The sequence below is a fragment of the Triticum aestivum genome, chromosome 7D, assembly GCF_018294505.1.
Source record: "Triticum aestivum cultivar Chinese Spring chromosome 7D, IWGSC CS RefSeq v2.1, whole genome shotgun sequence".
Classification (NCBI taxonomy): domain Eukaryota; kingdom Viridiplantae; phylum Streptophyta; class Magnoliopsida; order Poales; family Poaceae; genus Triticum; species Triticum aestivum.
In genome coordinates, this window is record NC_057814.1 from 117467485 (window position 1) to 117482424 (window position 14940).

Sequence of the window (14940 nt, forward strand, 5' to 3'; positions counted from 1 at the left end):
GGTGCAAAACAGAAACTTTGGCTGTAGTGCGCGATTTTACATTTTTTTTACTAGAACGTCAAACAGTTCTGAAACTTTTTGCACTGTCTTTCTATACAATTTTTTTTATTTTTCCTAAATTTTTCAGAATTTTTGGAGTACCAGAAGTATGGTTAATGTTCAGATTACTACAGACTGTCCTGTTTAAGACATATTATGTTTTTGATGCATTGTTTTGCTTGTTTTGATGAAATTATTGATTCTATTAGTGGATTAAGCAATGAAAAAGTTATATTACAGTAGCTACAATGCAAAAACAAAATATTAATTGGTTTGCAACAGTACTTAGAGTAGTGATTTTCTTTATTATACTAACGGATCTTACCGAACTTTCCGTTGAGTTCTGTGTGGATGAAGTGATCAAAGATCGAGGAGGTTTCGATATGAGGAGAAGGAGGAGAGGAAAGAGCTCAAGCTTGGGGATGCGCAAGGCACCCCAAGTAAATATTCAAGGATACTCAAGCGTCTAAGCTTGGGGATGCCCCGGAAGGCATCCCATCTTTCTTCAACAAGTATCGGTATGTTTTCGGTTTCGTTTCGTTCATGTGATATGTGTGAATCTTGGAGCGTCTTTTGTGTTTATTTTTTACTTTTCTTTTATGCACCATGCTAGTATGAGATAGTTCATGGTTGATTATAGAATGCTCATTGCACTTCACTTATATCTTTTGAGTGTGGCTTTATAGAATGCTTCATGTGCTTCACTTATATCATTTGAAGTTTGGATTGCCTGTTTCTCTTCACATAGAAAACCGTTGTTTAAAGAATGCTCTTTTGCTTCACTTATATTTATTAGAGCATAGTCTTTTGTAGAAAGAGTTATACTCTCATGCTTCACTTATATCTATTTAGAGGGTCAACAGGAATTACTCAATTGCATGGTTAATCATGAAATCCTAAATAAAACTTATGGATCACTGAGTTGATATGTTTGATTCCTTGCAATAGTTTTGCGATATAGAGATGATAATATGTGGGAGGTACTAGTGAATGGTTGTGTTTAGTAGGAATATTGGTGTTAAGCTTTGTAATTCCCGAAGCATGCACGTATAGTCTCTCGTTATGCTATGAAGTTGGAGCATGATTTATTATTGATTGTCTTCCTTATGAGTGGCGGTCGGGGACGAGCGATGGTCTTTTCCTACCAATCTATCCCCCTAGGGGTATGAGTAGTAGTACTTTGCTTCGAGGGCTAATAAACTTTTGCAATAAGTATATGAGTTCTTTATGACTAATGTGAGTCCATGGATTATACGCACTCTTACCTTTCTGCAATTTGCTAGCCTCTACGGTACTGTGCATTGGCCTTTCTCACATTGAGACATGGTGCAAACTTCGCAGGTGCATCCAAACCCCATGATATGATACGCTCTATCACACATAATCCTTATTATATCTTCCTCAAAACATCCACCATACCTACCTATTGTGGCTTTTCCATGGCCATTCCGAGATATATTGCCATGCAACTTCCACCGCTTCCGTTTGATGACTTGAGAATTCATTGCCATATTGCTTTGCATGATCATATAGCTAACATAGTAGTTGTGGCTCAGCCACCGTTCATCATTATTCATACATGTTACGCTAGATCATTGCACATCCTGGTACATGCCAGAGGCATTCATATAGAGTCATATTTTGTCATAGGTATCGAGTTGTAATTTTTATTTCTTTTGAGTTATAAGTAAATAGAAGTGTGATGATCATCATTAATCATTTTTAGAGCAGTGCCCCAGTGAGGAAAGGATGATGGAGACTATGATTCCCCCACAAGTCGGGATGAGACTCCGGACAATGAGAGAGAAAAATATAAAAAATGAAAAAAATGAAAAAGAAATAAAAAACAAAGAGAGAAGGGGCATTGTTAGTATCCTTTACCACACTTGTGCTTCAAAGTAGCACCATGTTTTTCATATGGAGAGTCTCATATGTTGTCACTTTCATATACTAGTAGGAATTTTTCATTATAGGATTAGATGCACACCCACTTAGTTTTCATATTGAGCTTTCATACACTTATAGATCTTAGTGCATTCGTTGCATGGCAATCCCTACTCCTCGCATTGATATCAATTGACGGGCATCTCCATAGCCTGTTGGTTAGCCGCGTCGATGTGAGACTTTGTCTTCTTTATATTTACCCTATCATCATACTCTATTCCACCCGTAGTGCTATATCCATGGCTTGCGCTCATGTATTGCGTGAGGGTTGAAAAAGCTGAAGCGCGTAAAGTATGAACCAATTGCTCGGCTTGTCATCTGGGTTTTGCATGATAAATACTTTGTGTTAAGAAGAAAGAGCATGACAAGACTATATGCTTTTGTAGGGATAGCTTACTTTAGGATTGATATTTTGAAAGACATGATTGTTTGTTGGGATGCCTGAGTATGATGTCTTTATGTCAAATTATAGACTATTGCTTTGAATCACTTATGTCTTAATATTCATGCCATGATTAGACATATGATCAAGTTTATGCTAGGTAGCATTCCACATCAAAAATTATCTTTTTTATCATTTACCTGCTCGAGGACGAGCAGGAATTAAGCTTGGGGATGCTGATACGTCTCCATCGTATCTACAATTTTTGATTGTTTCATACCAATATTATACAACTTTCACATACTTTTGTCAACTTTTTCTATGATATATTTGAACTAACTTACATATCCAGTGCCGAGTGCCAGTTCTTGTTTGTTGCATGTTTTTGTATCGCAGAAAATCCATATCAAACGAATTCCAAATGCAATAAAATTTCATGGAGAATTATTTTGGAATATATGTGATTTTTGGGAGTTGGAATCACCGCAAACGGAGGCCCACACAGCCCACAAGACACCAGGGCGCACCAGAGGCCCCTGGCGTGCGGTGGTGGGTTGTGCCCTCCTCGAATGTCCGTTGGAGCTCTACTTCGGGCGCAAGGAAGCTTATATCCGTAAAAAAATCGTGTTAGAATCTCAGTGCAATCGGTGTTACGGATCTCCCGGAATATAAGAAACGGTATTCGGCCAGATCTGGGGAACGCGAAACAGAAGAGAACAGAGAAGGAGATCCAATCTCGGAGGGGCTCCCACCCCTCCGGCGCCATGGACACCAAGGACCAGAGGGGGAACCCTCCTCCCATATAGGGGGGAGGCCAAGGAAGAAGAAGAAGGAGGGGGGCTCTCTCCCCCTCGCTTCCAGTAGCACCGGAGTGTCGCCGGGGCTAGGATCGTGACGGCGATCTACATCAACAATCTTGCTACTGTCAACACCAACTCTCTCCCCCTCTATGCAGCGGTGTAACACCTCTTCTCCCCGCTGTAATCTCTACTTAAACATGGTGCTCAACTCCATATATTATTTCCCAATGATCTATGGTTATCCTATGATGTTTGAGTAGATCCATTTTGTCCTCTGGGTTAATCGTGATCTTGGTTGGTATGATTGTATATTTTATTTATGGTGTTGTACTACAGTGCCCTCCGTCTCGTGCAAACGTGAGGGGCCCCTGATGTCTACTACACAACCTTCTTCTTGTAGACGTTGTTGGGCCTCCAAGTGCAGAGGTTTGTAGGACAGTAGCAAATTTCCCTCAACTGGATGACCTAAGGTTTATCAATCTATGGGAGGTGTAGGATGAAGATGGTCTCTCTCAAACAACCCTGCAACCAAATAACAAAGAGTCTCTTGTGTCCCCAACACACCCAATACAATGGTAAATTGTGTAGGTGCACTAGTTCGGTGAAGAGATGGTGATAAAAGTGCAATATGGATGATAGATATGAGTATTTGTAATCTGAAAATATAAAAACAGCAAGGTAACTAATGATAAAAGTGAGCGTAAACGGTATTGCAATGCTAGGAAACAAGGCCTAGGGTTCATACTTTCACTAGTGCAAGTTCTCTCAACAATAATAACATAATCGGATCATATAACTATCCATCAACCTGCAACAAAGAGTCACTCCAAAGTCACTAATAGCGGAGAACAAACGAAGAGATTATGGTAGGGTACGAAACCACCTCAAAGTTATTCTTTCTGATCGATCTATTCAAGAGTTCGTACTAGAATAACACCTTAAGACACAAATCAACCAAAACCCTAATGTCACCTAGATACTCCAATGTCACCTCAAGTATCCATGGGTATGATTATACGATATGCATCACACAATCTCAGATTCATCTATTCAGACCAACACAAAGTACTTCAAAGAGTGCCCCAAAGTTTCTACCAGAGAGTCAAGACGAAAACGTGTGCCAACCCCTATGCATAAGTTCACAAGGTTACGGAACTCGCAAGTTGATCACCAAAACATACATCAAGTGAATCATGTGATATCCCATTGTCACCACAGATAAGCACATGCAAGACATACATCAAGTGTTCTTTAATCCTTAAAGACTCAATCCGATAAGATAACTTCAAAGGGAAAACTCAATCCATTACAGGAGAGTAGAGGGGGAGAAACATCATAAGATCCAACTATAATAGCAAAGCTCGCGATACATCAAGATCGTGCCAAATCAAGAACACGAGAGAGAGAGAGAGAGATCAAACACATAGCTACTGGTACATACCCTCAGCCCCGAGGGTGAAATACTCCCTCCTCGTCATGGAGAGCGTCGGGATGATGAAGATGGCCATCGGTGATGGATCCCCCCTCCGGCAGGGTGCCGAAACAGGGTCTCGATTGGTTTTTGGTGGCTACAGAGGCTTGCGGCGGCGGAACTCCCGATCTAGGTTATGTTCTGGAGGTTTCTGTATATAAGAGGTTTTGGCGTCGAGAACAAGTTAGGGGGGTCTCCGAGGCGGCCACGAGGCAGGGGGCGCGCCCAGGGGGTAGGGCGCGCCCCCACCCTCGTGGTGGCCTCGGGACTCTTCTGGCCCAACTCCGGTACTCTATGGGCTTCTTCTGGTCCAAAAAAAAGCTCCGTCAAGTTTCAGGTCAATTGGACTCCGTTTGGTTTTCCTTTTCTGCGATACTCAAAAACAAGGAAAAAACATAAACTGGCACTGGGCTCTAGGTTAATAGGTTAGTCCCAAAAATCATATAAAATAGCATATAAATGCATATAAAACATCCAAGGTTGATAATATAATAGGATGGAACAATAAAAAATATAGATACGTTGGAGACGTATCAAGCATCCCCAGCTTAATTCCTGCTCATCCTCGAGTAGGTAAATGATAAAATAGAATTTTTGATGTGGAATGCTACCTAACATATTTATCAATGTAATTTTCTTTATTGTGGCAAGAATATTCAGATCTGTAAGATTCAAGACAAAAATTTAATATTGACATAAAAATAATAATACTTCAAGCATACTAACTAAGCAATTATGTCTTCTCAAAATAACATGGCCAAAGAAAGTTCATCCCTACAAAATCATATAGTTTGGTCAAGCTCCATTTTCGTCACACAAGAATGCTCTCATCATGCACAACCCCGATTACAAGCCAAGCAATTGTTTCATACTTTAGTAATCTCAAACTTTTTTCAACTTTCACGCAATACATGAGCGTGAGCCATGGACATAGCACTATGGGTGGAATAGAATAGAATGATGGGGGTTGTGTGGAAAAGACAAAAAAGGAGAAAGTCTCACATTGACGTGGCTAATCAATTGATGTCAATGCGAGGAGTAGGGATTGCCATGCAACGGATGCACTAGAGCTATAAATGTATGAAATCTCAACAAAAGAAACTAAGTGGGTGTGCATCCAACTTGCTTGCTCATGAAGACCTAGGGCATTTGAGGAAGCCCATTGTTGGAATATACAAGCCAAGTTCTATAATGAAAATTTCCCACTAGTATATGAAAGTGACAATCTAAGAGACTCTCTATCACGAAGATCATGGTGCTACTTTGAAGCATAAGTGTGGAAAAAGGATAGTAGCATTGTCCCTTTTATTTCTCTCTTTTTTTATTTTTTTATTTGGCCTTTCCTTTTTTTATTGGCCTTTCTTTTTTTTCTTTTTTTTGGCCTTTCTTTTTTTCCCTTTTTTTGGCCTTTCTCCTTTTTTTCCGGGACAATGCTCTATTAATAATGATCATCACACTTCTATTTATTTACAACTCAAAGATTACAACTCGATACTAGAACAAAGTATGACTCTAATGAATGCCTCCGGCGGTGTACCGGGATGGGCAATGACTCATGAGTGACATGTATGAAAGAATTATGAACGGTGGCTTTGCCACAAATACGGTGTCAACTACATGATCATGCAAGGCAATATGACAATGATGATGCGTGTCATAATAAACGGAACGGTGGAAAGTTGCATGGCAATATATCTCAGAATGGCTATGGAAATGCCATAATAGGTAGGTATGGTGGCTGTTTTGAGGAAGATATAAGGAGGTTTATGTGTGATAGAGCGTATCATATCACGGGGTTTGGATGCACCGGCGAAGTTTGCACCAACTCTCAAGGTGAGAAAGGGCAATGCACGGTACCGAAGAGGCTAGCATTGATGGAAGGGTGAGAGTGCGTATAATCCATGGACTCAATATTAGTCATAAAGAACTCACATACTTATTGCAAAAATCTACAAGTCATCAAAAACCAAGCACTACACGCATGCTCCTAGAGGGATAGATTGGTAGGTAAAGACCATCTCTCGTCCCCGACCGCCACTCATAAGGATGACAATCAAAGAACACCTCATGTTTCAAATTTGTCACACAACGGTTTACCATACGTGCATGCTGCGGGACTTGCAAACTTCAACACAAGTATTTCCCAAATTCACAATTACTCAACTAGCACAACTCTAATATCACCATCTTCATATCTCAAAACAATCATCAAGTATCGAACTTTTCATAGATTTCAATGCACTCTATATGAAAGTTCTTATTATATCCCTCTTGGATGCCTATCATATTAGGACTAAATTCATAACCAAAGCAAATTACCATGCTGTTTAGGACTCTCAAAATAATATAAGTGAAGCATGAGAGTTCATCTATTTCTTCAAAATAAAACCACCGCCGTGCTCTAAAAGGATATAAGTGAAGCACTAGAGCAAATGACAAACTACTCTGAAAGATATAAGTAAAGATCAGTGAGTAGTCGAATAATTATGTACTATGTGAAGACTCTCTAACATTTAAGAATTTCAGATCTTGGTATTTTATTCAAACAGAAAGCAAAACAAAACAAATAAAATGATGCTCCAAACAAAACACATATCATGTGGTGAATAAAAATATAACTCCAAGTAAAGTTACCGATGAACGAACACGAAAGAGGGGATGCCATCCGGGGCATCCCCAAGCTTAGGCTTTTGGTTGTCCTTGAATATTACCTTGGGGTGCCTTGGGCATCCCCAAGCTTAGGCTCTTGCCATTCCTTATTCCATAGTCCATCGAATCTTTACCCAAAACTTGAAAACTTCACAACACAAAACTCAACAGAAAACTCGTAAGCTCCGTTAGTATAAGAAAATAAATCACCACTTAGGTACTGTTGTGAACTCATTCCAAATTCCTATGTGTGTAATATCTACTGTATTCCAACTTCTCTATGGTTTATACCCTCCAATACTACTCATAGATTCATCAAAATAAGCAAACAACACATAGAAACAGAATCTGTCAAAAACAGAACAGTCTGTAGTAATCTGTATCAAACGTATACGTCTGGAACTCCAAAAATTCTGAAATAAATTTGTGGACCTGAGGAATTCGTATATTAATCATCTGCAAAAAATAATCAACCTAAAAGCACTCTCCAGTAAAAAATGGCAGCTAATCTCGTGAGCGCTAAAGTTTCTGTTTTTTACAGCAAGATCATAAAGACTTCACCCAAGTCTTCCCAAAGGTTCTACTTGGCACAAACACTAATTAAAACATAAAACCACATCTAACCAGAGGTTAGATGAATTATTTATTACTGAACAGGAGCAAAAATCAAAGAACAAAAATAAAATTGGGTTGCCTCCCAACAAGCGCTGACATTTAACGCCCCTAGCTAGGCATGATGATTTCAATGATGCTCACATAAAAGATAAGAATTGAAACATAAAGAGAGCATCATCAAGAATATGACTAGCACATTTAAGTCTAACCCACTTCCTATGCATAGGGATTTTGTGAGCAAACAACTTATGTGAACAATAATCAACTAGCATAGGAAGGCAAAACAAGCATAACTTTACAATTTTAAGCACATAGAGAGGAAACATGATATTATTGCAATTCCTACAAGCATATGTTCCTCCCTCATAATAATTTTTAGTAGAATCATGAATGAATTCAACAATATAACCAGCACCTAAAGCATTCTTTTCATGATCTACAAGCATAGAAAATTTACTACTCTCTACATAAGCAAAATTCTTCTCAATCGGAATAGTGGGAGTATCATAAGAGACTCGAATACTATAAATTGTTTCCACGTTAAAAGAGTAGTGTTCAGAAAAAGGGTAATCATAATCATGACAAGTTTTATAAATATAATCATCACTACTCTTTATAGCATAAGTATCGTCACAATAATCGTCATAGGTAGCAACTTTGTTCTCATCATAATCGATTGAAACCTCTTCCAAGATAGTGGAATTATTACTAAATAAAGTCATGACCTCTCCAAATCCACTTTCATAATTGTCACAATAAGATTCGACACCCTCCAAAATAGTGGGATCATTACTTCCTAAAGTTGACACTCTTCCAAACCCAGTTTCGTCAATATAACCATCATAAATTGGAGGCATGCTATCATCATAATAAATTTGCATATCAAAACTTGGGAGGTTAAACATATCATCTTCATTAAACATAGCATCCCCAAGCTTGGGACAAACGTTAATCACAGAAAATATATTCTCAAACATGTCATTCTCATCAAACATAGCATCCCCAAGCTTGGGCCTTTTCATATCATAAGCATAATCACTCTCATCATTAATAGTATGGATAGCACCAATAGTATAGCAATTATCATCATCACAATGAGTAATAGGAGCAACATCATTTGGGAGGGATACCTTTCTACCTTTGCTTCTCCGTCTTTTCTTTTTCTTCTTCACATTATGTGTGGGTTTAATCCTCTTTTTGGAGCTCCTTATTAATGAGATTGGTTGAATAGAAGGCTCCTCCTCATTACCTGATTCATCATAAGAAATAATAGGAAGATATTGGGAAGTCTCTTCCCTTTCATTAGAATTCTCTTCATCTTCTATTTGTTTTCTTGTCTTTATGTAATTGGCAATATAAGGATTTTCAATGCAATTCACCGCACAATACATAAAAATTTCTTCTAGATCAAAATCAAGAAATCTATCAAGATTAAATTTTGGAATACCCTCAGTGATACGTTTCAATTCTTCATACCCCAAAAGAAGACTAAGCTCTTTATGATGCTCAAGGGTAATCAAGTTATCACAATTTTTGGACACGATTTGATCATGAAACAAATAGCATTGGAGCTTTAAATGACCATGTTCATTGCAAAGTTCACAAGGATGCCGATAAATATTGAATCTTTCAGCACAATCATCTAGCCTTTCTTGCAACTATTTAGTTTCCAAATACTTATGACTCTTGCAAAATCTATCTTATCTATTTGGTGCATAATTGCAAACTCTATGCACTCCACAAAAGTTGACATGCTTATATGACATATTTTCATCATGACTAGTGCAATCATCATTAGTACTATGAATATTCAAAGAGTTCATACTAATAACATTGCAATCATGCTCATCATTCAAAGATTTAGTGCCAAACATTCTAATGCATTCTTCTTCTAACACTTTGGCACAATTATCGGAATCCTTATTTTCACGAAAGACATTAAAAAGATGAAGCATATGAGGTACCCTCAATTCCATTTGTTTGTAGTTTTCTTTTATAAACTAAACTAGTGATAAAACAAGAAACTAAAAGATTCAGTTGCAAGATCTAAAGATATACCTTCAAGCACTCACCTCCCCGGCAACGGCGCCAAAAACGGCTTGATGTCTACTACACAACCTTCTTCTTGTAGACGTTGTTGGGCCTCCAAGTGCAGAGGTTTGTAGGACAGTAGCAAATTTCCCTCAAGTGGATGACCTAAGGTTTATCAATCTGTGGGAGGTGTAGGATGAAGATGGTCTCTCTCAAACAACCCTGCAACCAAATAACAAAGAGTCTCTTGTGTCCCCAACACACCCAATACAATGGTAAATTGTGTAGGTGCACTAGTTCGGCGAAGAGATGGTGATAAAAGTGCAATATGGATGATAGATATGAGTATTTGTAATCTGAAAATATAAAAACAGCAAGGTAACTAATGATAAAAGTGAGCGTAAACGGTATTGCAATGCTAGGAAACAAGGCCTAGGGTTCATACTTTCACTAGTGCAAGTTCTCTCAACAATAATAACATAATCGGATCATATAACTATCCATCAACCTGCAACAAAGAGTCACTCCAAAGTCACTAATAGCGGAGAACAAACGAAGAGATTATGGTAGGGTACGAAACCACCTCAAAGTTATTCTTTCTGATCGATCTATTCAAGAGTTCGTACTAGAATAACACCTTAAGACACAAATCAACCAAAACCCTAATGTCACCTAGATACTCCAATGTCACCTCAAGTATCCATGGGTATGATTATACGATATGCATCACACAATCTCAGATTCATCTATTCAGACCAACACAAAGTACTTCAAAGAGTGCCCCAAAGTTTCTACCAGAGAGTCAAGACGAAAACGTGTGCCAACCCCTAGGCATAAGTTCACAAGGTTACGGAACTCGCAAGTTGATCACCAAAACATACATCAAGTGAATCACATGATATCCCATTGTCACCACAGATAAGCACATGCAAGACATACATCAAGTGTTCTCAAATCCTTAAAGACTCAATCCGATAAGATAACTTCAAAGGGAAAACTCAATCCATTACAAGAGAGGGGAGAAACATCATAAGATCCAACTATAATGGCAAAGCTCGCGATACATCAAGATCGTGCCAAATCAAGAACACGAGGGAGAGAGAGAGAGAGAGATCAAACACATAGCTACTGGTACATACCCTTAGCCCCGAGGGTGAACTACTCCCTCCTCGTCATGGAGAGCGCCGGGATGATGAAGATGGCCACCGGTGATGGATCCCCCCTCCAGCAGGGTGCCGGAACAGGGTCCCGATTGGTTTTTGGTGGCTAGGCTAGCGGCGGCGGAACTCCCGATCTAGGTTATGTTCTGGAGGTTTCTGTATATATAAGAGGTTTTGGCGTCGAGAAAAAGTCAGGGGGGTCTCCGAGGCGGCCACGAGGTAGGGGGCGCGCCCCCACCCTCGTGGTGGCCTCGGGACTCCCCTGGGCGCGCCCCCACCCTCGTGGGGGCCTCGGGATTCTTATGGCCCAACTCCGGTACTCCGTGGGCTTCTTCTGGTCCAAAAATAAGCTCCATCAAGTTTTAGGTCAATTGGACTCCGTTTCGTTTTCCTTTTCTGCGATACTCAAAAACAAGGAAAAAACAGAAACTGGCACTGGGCTCTAGGTTAATAGGTTAGTCCCAAAAATCATATAAAATAGCATATAAATGCATATAAAACATCCAAGGTTGATAATATAATAGCATGGAACAATCAAAAATTATAGATACGGTGGAGACGTATCAGCCCCCGCTGTAGGGTGTTGCAATATGTTCATGGTTTACTTATTGTCAGTGTTGCGGGGGATGACAGCAGCCCAAACGTGGATAGGTGGGTTATGGCGTATGGGAGTAAAGAGGACTTGATACGTAATGCTATGGTTGGGTTTCACGACCTTAATGATCTTTAGTAGTTGCGGATGCTTGCTGGAGTTCCAATCATAAGTGCATATGATCCAAGTAGAGAAAGTATGTTAGCTCATGCCTCTCCCTCATATAAAATTACAAGAATGATTACCGGTACTTGTTATCGATTTCCTAAGGACAAATAACTTTCTTGTTAACAAAAGCTCTCTACTAAAACTAACTTAGTTATGTCTTTATCTAAACACCCCCTAGATTTTATTTACGTGCTCTTTATTATCTTGCAGACCTATCCTATCACACCTACAAAGTATTTCTAGTTTCATACTTGTTCTAGGTAAAGTGAACGTCAAGCGTGCTTAGAGTTGTATCGGTGGTCGATGGAACTTGAGGGAATATTTGTTCTACCTTTAGCTCCTCGTTCTGTTTGACACTCTTATTTATCAAAGAGGCTACAATTGATCCCCTATACTTGTGGGTTGTCGGACTCTAATTTGCATGATTTGAATGAAACTAACCCCGGTCTGACGCTGTTTTCAGCAGAACTACCATGGTGTTGTTTTTGTGCAGAAATACAAGTTCTCAAAATGGAACGAAACTTTGCGAGGATTTTTTATACAATAAAAGTGAATTTCTGGAGCGAAGAGCCACCGGACGGGGGCACCTGGGTGGGCACAACCCACCAGGGCGCGCCTGCCCTCCCAGGCACGCCCATGTGGGTTATCCCCACCTGGTGGCCCTGCAGACCTCAACCCTGATACTATAAAATCACATATTTCCAGAAAAAAAACCAGGGAGAAAGAATTATCGCGATCCACGAGACAGAGCCACCGTCACCTCCTGTTCTTCATCGGGAGGCCAGATCTGGAGTCCGTTTGGGGCTCCGGAGAGGGGGATCTTCGTTCTTCGTCATCACCAACCCTTCTCCATCGCCAATTCCATGATGCTCCCCACCGGGAGTGAGTAATTCCTTCGTAGGCTCGCTGGTCAGTGAGGAGTTGGATGAGATTCATCATGTAATCTAGTTAGTTTTGTTAGGGCTTGATACCTAGTATCCACTATGTTCTGAGATTGATGTTGCTATGACTTTGCCATGCTTAATGCTTGTCACTTTGGCCCGGGTGCCATAATTTCAGATCTGAACTGTTTATGTTATCACCATTATATCCATGTTCTAGATCCGATCTTGCAAGTTATAGTCACGTACTACGTGTTATGATCCGGCAACCCCGGAGTGACAATAGTCGGGACCACTCCCTGGTGATGAACGTAGTTTGGGGAGTTCATGTATTCACCGTGTGTTAATGATTTTTCCGGTTGTCTATTAAAAGGAGGCCTTAATATCCCTTAGTTTCCAATTGGACCCCGCTGCCATGGGAGGGTAGGACAAAAGATGTCATGCAAGTTCTTTCCATAAGCACTTATGACTATTTACGGAATACATGCATACATTATATTTATGAACTGGAGCTAGTGCCGTATCGCCCTAGGTTATGACAGTCACATGATGAATATCATCCAACAAATTACCAATCCAATGCCTACGAATTTATCCTATATTGTTCTTGCTAAGTTACTACTGCTGCTGCTACTGTTGCACTTGCTACAAAACTATTGCTATCACTATTATCAAAACTATCATACTACTTTGCTACTGATCACTTGCTGCAGATAATTAATCTCTAGGTATGGTTGAATTGACAACTCAGCTGCTAATACCTTCAAATATTCTTTGGCTCCCCTTGTGTCGAGTCTATAAATTTGGGTTGAATACTCTACCCTCGAAAACTGTTGCGATCCTCTATACTTGTGGGTTATCAAGGCATACTAGGGACACTGTGTTTTGTCTATGTATCCACACATGTATCAAGTTTCCGGTTAATACAATTCTAGTGAATAATATTTATCATGATATAAGGAAATATAAATAACAACTTTATTATTGCATCTAGGGCATATTTCCTTCAGTCTGACCAACAAAAATTGTATGTACAATGTTGTTTTCTTGGGCCACTATAAATACCTCTCTTCCACCCCGTGGAACGGTTGACCTCTTCACTCAAAACACCCCAAAAATGATAAGTGACCCCTCTCAATCTCCCCGTACCAAATCCTAGAACCCAGAGAGATTCTTGAGAGTTCTTTTGATAAATTCCACCAAGTGGATCATTCTCTCTTCCTCCTTTGACGAAAAAGGGTTTCCTCTCGCTTTATATATAAAGCAACCATCACCACAACATTCGAGGCGAAGATACAAACGCACTCCACCACCACACTTAACACACACACCCAAGGCGAGATACAAAGGTGCCAGGCACCGAAACACCACCCCAACGAAGACCAATCAACCTAATGATAAGCAAAGGAGAACTGCTTGGGCCGACGGAGATCACCACCAAGATGAGCAATCCACCCGAGGATCGGTGAGACAGACACGCCCAGAGTGAGGACTCCAAGATGATGCCTTCAGGAACGATACGACCAACGTCCGATCCCGAAGATCAAGTTTTCACCCAAAGTGGCACGAAAGGAGTGGGAGCACCACGACGGAGCCTGCAAGGAGGAACATCCACAGACGCTGCCTATGTCAGCCAGTACATGGACTGGGCAGGTGGTGTACACGGTTGCTCCTACCACTCCATCGCATCCCCGCTCCGCTATCCACCTGCAGCCATGCCGCCTGTTGGGGATATAAGTATTGAGTATAAACCACCTAGGAGGGGCCGGATTATACTCATGATGATTACCAGTATTGAAGCCCATGAAGAGATAGAAGATGGCGACTTATGAAGGAGGCTTAATAAGAAGTCTCAAAGCCCAGAGGCGGGTTAGGGCCCATAGACATAAACCGCCATAGGCGTATGACTTGTATTGTAAGATGGGAAAGAGTAGATACCGAGCCAGACACGTTTATGAGCTGGCCGGGATTCTGTGAACCGTGGGGCGTCAACCTGTGTATATAAAGGGACGACCCGGCGGTGGTTTAGGGGCAAGAAACAACATATCGAGAGCCAGGTTAAGCGTATTCGCTCCCTGGTCATCGAAACCCTAGCAATACCACCTCAAACTGGATTAGGCCTTTACCTTCACCGCAAGGGGCCGAACCAGTATAAACTCCCCATGTCCTTTGTCCCGTTTAACCCCTTTAAGCTAATCTCGTTGCGAT